This window comes from Corylus avellana, chromosome 9, assembly GCF_965113065.1.
Source record: "Corylus avellana chromosome 9, dhCorAvel1.hap1.2, whole genome shotgun sequence".
Classification (NCBI taxonomy): Eukaryota; Viridiplantae; Streptophyta; class Magnoliopsida; order Fagales; family Betulaceae; genus Corylus; species Corylus avellana.
This window is the reverse complement of record NC_142498.1, coordinates 6,876,132-6,883,791: the sequence shown is the minus strand read 5'-3', so window position 1 is coordinate 6,883,791 and position 7,660 is coordinate 6,876,132. Positions and strand designations below refer to the sequence as shown.

The 7,660-nt window shown below is 33.0% G+C and overlaps 1 pseudogene; it reads left to right on the top strand.

Annotated features, from left to right (window-relative positions):
* Nucleotides 1-2,038: 2,038 nt before the first annotated feature.
* LOC132190847 (wall-associated receptor kinase-like 1) lies at nucleotides 2,039-6,189 on the top strand (annotated as a pseudogene).
* The last annotated feature ends 1,471 nt before the right edge of the window (nucleotides 6,190-7,660 follow it).

Genomic DNA, 7,660 nt, shown 5'->3' with positions numbered 1-7,660 from the left:
GCATATAAGTATTGAATTAATGATTGCGGATCCTATGACTAAAGGTCTACCGGTAAAGAAAGTATAAAGTCATGTGGAATATACAGGATTCATTAATTCATTTGTGCTTAGTTTCTCTTTAATTGGTCTATAGACATAAAGGTTATGTTATAAAGATTTTTGTGCGCACATATATTATTCTTATCCGTGGGGATAAAATTAAAGTTGGACCCGAATGACTTATAGGAAGTTTATTCATAAAGTACATTATCCATAAAGTACTCATTTAGGGAGGTATTACACATCGTGATACATGGAAGGGACGGCTTATCATATAAAAGCTTTACCGCCATGATTCGTGTGTAGTATTCCTTGAGTGAGTGGGAGAATTCCATGAATGGTTGGAATAAATAAAGTATTAGTCATATCATAGAACTGAACACCATAAGGAATTTATGTGTCATAAGGGCCAAGTGGGAGAATGTAAGAAATTCCATTAAAGTATGTCCCTTATGTCACATATATTATTGTATTACGGTATTCAGTAATTTATTCCAATTAAAGCTTATTATGTGAAATCAAATATTCAGAATTAAATTGCTGATTTAATTCTTGGGGAACAAGTATTTGATTTCAATCAAATATTCTGAATTAAATTGCTGATTTAATTCTTATGGAATAAGTATTTGATTTCATTACTGATTTTATTTTGTGGAATCAATTAGTTATATTTATTTAATTTTTATTCCTTGATGGGAGGAATAATTAAGGTAACAGCTCTAATTGAGGGTCCCTGACCTACCTATAAATAAGGCCTGTCTATTCCATCAATTGGCACTCACTGGTAGGCATAGGTCAGAAGAACCTCTCAATATTTTTATTTTCATTTTCCAGATTTGTTTCTGTGAAGTTGTTCTTCAATTAGCTTGAGCAAAGCATGGCTAGAGGTATTTATATAATTATTCATTCCGCTGCTAATTTTATTGTCAATTAGCATTTAATTATATATTGAATTCTTACGGGAAATCCCTATCTTCTTCATGGATGCCAAGGTAAACTTTTTTGTACCACGTACTCTATTTATCTCTTAAATTTTTTTTTTTTCGTTTTTATGTGTGTTTATTAAATAGCTAATTCTATGAATTAATTAACACTTGTACAACACGTACGTGTGCATGTAATGATGTAAGCGTCACATGCTCACAGCAATGTCCCCGCATATATACATGTGCCTTGTGCGCAGACCACAAGTATAAATTTGATGATATAATAAAATATCTTTTTGGTAGATCATTCTGAAATTTAGTTAGACAAAGGGAAGCTTTGTACTTAATTATTGTTTTTTTTTTTTTTTTTTCCTATTTTATGTTTTATCATTAAATATCTTACAAGTCTTTTTATTTTTTATTTTTTATTTTTCAGATAAGTACAAAATGTATTGAAAAGAACTAGATATTAACCTATTACGTAAAAGGCGGATCCTTGCTTTTTTCCAACCACTTGCTATATATATATATATATATTTTTTTACGTATGGTCCCTTTTAAAAACAATTCCTTGCTTTTTTCCAACCACTTGCTATCCATATATATATATATATATATATATATATATTAGATGGAATATGATTCTTTCAATTTTAAATGAAATTGATTTAAAGTTGATACATTTAACTATATATATAAAGTCAATGTTAATACATCTTTTAAAAATTTAAATAATGTAAAATCATTTAAACCATTAGATGCATCAACTTTAAATTCTAATAATGAAATCCGGGAAGATCATTTCCAATCCGTGCTAAATAGCTACATGTGCAACACATGTTGTATGATTAAATTTCTTATTTTTATTAATTTAAACTTTTGGAATAATCCACGACATTGTCAAACTTTGCTTATTGAGTATGAATTTGAACCCACAAAAATGTTATAATTCTAATTTAAATGATTAAGTTTCTTATTTTCTTAATTTTGTTTTTTAAATAATTAGAGATTTAATAATAACTATGAATTTTTTCTATTGATTTATTAGACACTAACCTTGTTTATCTTCTTACATGCCAGATATTAACAAATGCGAGAGCCTAGAGTCACCTTGTTTCAATAATGGATTATCTGAGAGTATATACTGTGAAAATACTAATGGGTCATTCTTGTGTCACAGTCGGGAAGTTGACCCCACCAAGCCTTCGGCTAGGTTGACCATAATTGACCCCACAGTCGGGAAGTTGACCCCACCTATAGGTATGTTTATATTATTTGGATAGGAGTGTTTAGCTTCCTGTTTTATTTTTCTTTCCAAAAACTACCACCCATGCACACAAGAAATCTCATATTTTGTCCCACATTGTTTTGATTGATTTTCTTTCACCTTGCTTGTTTTAATTGGTTCCACTTGTTTTGGATATACTTTCTTTTAGGATAATTAATATTATATTTTGGAGAAAACTTTTAAAACGCATGTTTTGAGAAAAACATTTATATTACATTTCTCGAACAAATTTAAAGGGATCAAAATGGGCTCCACATGGTTACATTTTCTAAAACTTATGGCACTAAGATATACTCCTATACCTTAAAGTGCATGCTCACATCCCAATCTTTTACTATAAGTCTTGAATTCAACGTTCTCAACACTATTGCTATAACCTTTTACTACAATGAGTAATCTTTTCCTATTACATTGTGTTTAGCAGGTATTAGTAGTGGCCTTGGGCTATTAATTCTACTTGTTGGTGGATGGTGGTCCTACAAAGGGGTAAAGAAAAGGAGGAAGATTAAACTGAAGAACAAGTTCTTCAAACAAATGTTACGACAACCAGTGGCGGAGCCAGATAGTTTATATTGGGGGTGCCGCGCGCCAAAATTATTTTGGCATCGTAAAAAGTTTTTTCCACCCTAAAAATTTGATAATTCACACAATATATGCATCACAAAAAAATATCTATAAATGTTCATAAATGTATACTTAAATTGATATATTAGAAATATAACATGTCGGCACTATATCAGAAAGACAGAAATACAAAAAAAAAAAAAGTTTAGAACTGCACTTTACGGTCTCTTAGAAGTACAAAATATTAAGTATTGAATCTAAATTGAAACTCTCAGCAATTTCCCTTTCAATATAGAGAACAAAATTATTTGCAAAAAAAACCATCCTCCATTTTGTTGTAAAGTCATGTTTTAACAAATTTTATTGCTGAAAATGGTCGTTTGGTAGTTGCTGTAAACACTGAAAAAGTCAAAATAAGACGAATTAATCTATCAATAAGATAGTTTGTCTTTGATTTTTTTGTCTTTGCCAATCCTTGGCATAATTCTGCAATGGAAGACAAATTTTGTAATGTTGGATCAACAAGCACATATATCTCAAATTAATTTTGTCATACTTAGAAAAATCTAAGAGAACAATACTTCTCCGTAATCATACATATATCGTCAATTTTAAATGATTTATAAGCATTTTTTAGATCCAAAGCTAAGTAAGCGTCAAAAGTTTCAAAGCTGACCAGTAATTGCTGCAAAATTAATTGGGTTGAGTTCTTCTTCCTGGAAACCAATAAATGACTTGAAACCTTTTGTAGCGATGGAGAGTTTTTTGCTAATTGTGTCACTTTATTAGAGAAAATTACTAAAAACCTCTTCTCAGTGCTTTATATCCAAGAATATTTGTCTTCCATTTTCATTTTGCCTTCAAAAGAGGTTTGAAACCTCACGTTAGGCTCAAATTGGGGTGCCGTGGGTAGGAAAAAAAAAAATTAAAATCTCACGGCACCCCCAAAGAGCAAACGTGGCTCCGCCACTGACGACAACAATTAACTTCACATGAAGCCAATGTTGAGCACACTAAATTGTTTAATTCAAAAGATTTGGAGAAGGCTACTGACCGTTTTAGTGTAAATAGAATACTTGGGCAGGGAGGACAAGGCATTGTTTACAAGGGCATGTTAGCAGATGAAAGAATCGTTGCAGTGAAAAAGTCCAAGGTAATTGATGAAGGAAAACTTGGAGAATTTGTTAATGAAGTTGTCATTCTTTTACAAATTAACCACGGGAATGTGGTTAAGCTAATTGGTTGTTGTTTGGAGATAGAAGTTCCTCTACTAGTTTATGAATACGTTCCTAACAGAACTCTTTTCCAATACGTCAATGGCCAAACTGAGGAGTTTCCACTAACATTGGATATGCGCTTACGAATTGCAACTGAAGTAGCAGGAGTTCTTTTCTTCTTACACTCAGGAGCATCCTTGCCCATTTATCATCGGGACATTAAGTCTACAAACATACTCTTAGATGAAAAATACAGAGCTAAAGTAGCTGACTTTGGGACTTCAAGATCCATTACTGTTGATCAAGCTTACTTAACCACCCTAGTGTATGGCACTTTTGGATACTTGGACCCTGAGTATTTCCAGTCAAGTCAGTTTACAGAAAAGAGTGTTGTTTATAGTTTTGGTGTTGTCCTTGCTGAGCTGTTAATTGGCGAAAAAGCAATCTCTTTAGCAAGGACGCAAGAATCCAGAAGTTTAGCCACATATTTCATTCAATCTATGGAGAAGAACAATTTGTTTGATGTTCTTGATAGTTGAGTTTTGAAGGAAGGTAAAAAAGAAGAGATCATTGCAGTTGCGAACTTTGAAAAAAGGTGCTTGTACTTAAATGGGAAGAAACGACCTACAATGAAAGAAGTAGCAAAGGAGTTGGAGGCAGTTCAAGTGTTGCAAAAAGCTCATACCCTTCAACAAGATTATGAAGAGCTTGAATATGTCCTAGCAGAAATGTACGAGTCATGAGATGTTGTTCCATCATCAACAATGCCAACCTTATCTATAGACACCCAACCATTATTACCTTCTTAATTTGCATGAATTAGTATTTGTTTGATGCCATTTTATAGGCTAAATAATTTTCTGTTTACGTTGTAATTTCAACAATCATTTAAGAACATGGATTAACCATATCCAATTCTAATGATAGTATAAGATAGTAGAAAGCTCCATGTTCAAGGATATAATTTTGTTGTTGGTGATACATCGAATAATCACCTTAGCACTAGACTCGCATATCACAACCACATTTATAAGATAAGCAAATTAATGATATTTCCCAAGTGGAAGGAATAGGATTATTACCAGTTAATGGCCAAGATATCTCTAGAGAGATCTTAAGACTATAAATGGGACATCTGCCCCATTAATATAAATAATAATAAAATATTATTTATACTTTAAAAGTAATTAAAAACTAAAATAATTAAAAAAAATTAAAAAATATTTTAAAAAGACTAAGGGGTGGCCGGCCATCCCATATAGCCAAACTTAATTTTTTTTTTTTTTTTTTTTTAAATAATAATAAATTAATGGGGTGGCCCTTGGGGGTGGCCGGACCACCCCATGGCCGACCATTGGGGGTGGCTTGACAGCCACCCCTGGCCAGCCATTGGGGGTGGCTTGACAGCCACCCCCAACTAAAATGGGGTGGTCCGGTCACCCCTTATGGCCAAGACAGGCCACCCCTTTTTTTTTTTTAATTAATTAATTTATTTTTATTTATTTTTTTTAAATCTGAAATAATATTTTATTATTTTTTTTGTTAGTGGGACTGTCCTATTTGTGGCTTTTTTAGAAATCCTAGCAATGAACGGGAGAGGATCCAATTCCCAAGTGGAAACTATCCACACTCATGGTCATTAATGAGATATTTTATTGGAATTCATGCTATCAATTTGGACCAGAAGCCTCCCCCATTAAAAGGGGTGCACATGTAACACTCCCAAAATGAATTAGCTATGGTAATTAATTGGAGGTAATTTGAAGTGCTACTTGTGGTGTTTCCAAATTAATTAACGTGATGTATTACCTATACACATATATACAAGGAAAATGTAGCAAAAGTTTGTTGAGCTGTTAATTGGCAAAAAAGTGATCTCTTCAACAAACAAAAAAGTGATCTCTTCAACAAACACACAAGAAGTCCTAGACTACATATTTCATTCGATTGTTGGAAGAGAACAATTGGTTTGAAATTTTTGAAAGAAGGCAAGAAAGAAGATATCATTGCGGTCACCACCTTGCGAAAATGTGTTAACTTAAATGGGACGAAACGGCCTACAATGAAAGAAGTTGCAATAGAGTTGAAGGCAGTTCAAATGCTGCAAAAAGCTTCTAACCTTCGGCCAAACTGTGAAGAGATTGAATATGTTTGAGCATAAATGTACGAGCCATGGGAGGATGTTCTAACATCAACAATGTCAAACTCATATTTAGACGACCCAACCATTATTATCTTCTCAATCAGTATGAATCAGTATTTGTTTAATGTAATGTTGTAGGCTATATCGCTTTATTTGGTACCATAACCATTATTAGACCCCAATTTCATTATCCTAAGTAAGTTACCATCTTTATGGGTACACAAACAACCGATCATTGTACATAAATTTAATGAAACTCCAACAAAATATTTAATTTGTACAAGACTTGTAGTAAATTGTACGGTACTTGTAGCAGAACTCCAACAAAATTTTAATTTTTTCAAAAATAAAACATAAATAATAAAGGGGAAAATCCACTTTACCCCCCTGAAGTTTCAGGGGTTTTTCAATTTGAATCCCAAAGTTTAAAAATTGGCAATGTACCTCCCCAATGTTTCAAAAATTTTCAATTTAAACCTTCCGTTACAATTTCCGTTAAATTGGACAGAAATTTTTTTAAAAAAAGCCTGAGGGTAATTATGTAGTTTTAGATATTTCCGTCCAATTTAACGAAAATTATTAACAGAAGGTTTAAATTGAAAATTTTTGAAACATTAGGGGGGTACATTGCCAATTTTTAAATTTTGGGGTTCAAATTGAAAAACCCTTGAAACTTCAGGGGGGTGAAGTGGATTTTTCCCAAAAATAAATATATTGAATTAAAAACAGAAGTTTCTTAAGTGTAGGCGTCCAAAGCCCATTTACACGGCAATGATAATTACTTGAACTTGCTCTCTCTTTTTCTTCTTGTATATATCGTCACACAAAATTGGCAAGCACTCTTACTCCCACCGCCATCTGAAACTCACCCAATTTAGAACCAAGTCTAATGCAAAGTAGATCAACATCTCTTAGTAACCAGGTAAACATGTCCACACATCATGTGTTCCCTTCATTCAACAAAACTAGCTTCTAACAATTGTATTCATCTTCGTCTTCATGCCGTCGTCTTCATCTTCCCACCGATTCTTGCGTCCATTTCCAGGTGAGCTGTTGGGCTTTGTAGTACGACTGAAATCGCCGGAAACGTCACAATGGTAAACCACCTTGCTTTAGAGCTTTTTTACTTTCACCTTGATTTCAGTCGTACTACAAAACCCAACAGCTCAACTGGAGATGGACACAAGAATCGGTGGGGAAGATGAAGACGACGGCAAGAATCGTTGGGGAAGTTGAAGACTACGGCGGCACATGGGATATAGAAGGATTAGGTTTATTTAATTTGACGTGGAGTATGTGTTGGAGCCTCAAAATGACGTGAAAAAGCTTATTTGTCATTTTTTAAAAAAGTATAAATAAAAAAGAATACATGTCTTATTTTTATTGGGTGTGATGTGGCAATGTAACAGTTTTCATTAAGTCATTTAACGAAAAATGAGTTCAGGGAGTAAAATGTTATTTTGGCCTACCCTAGGAACTTATA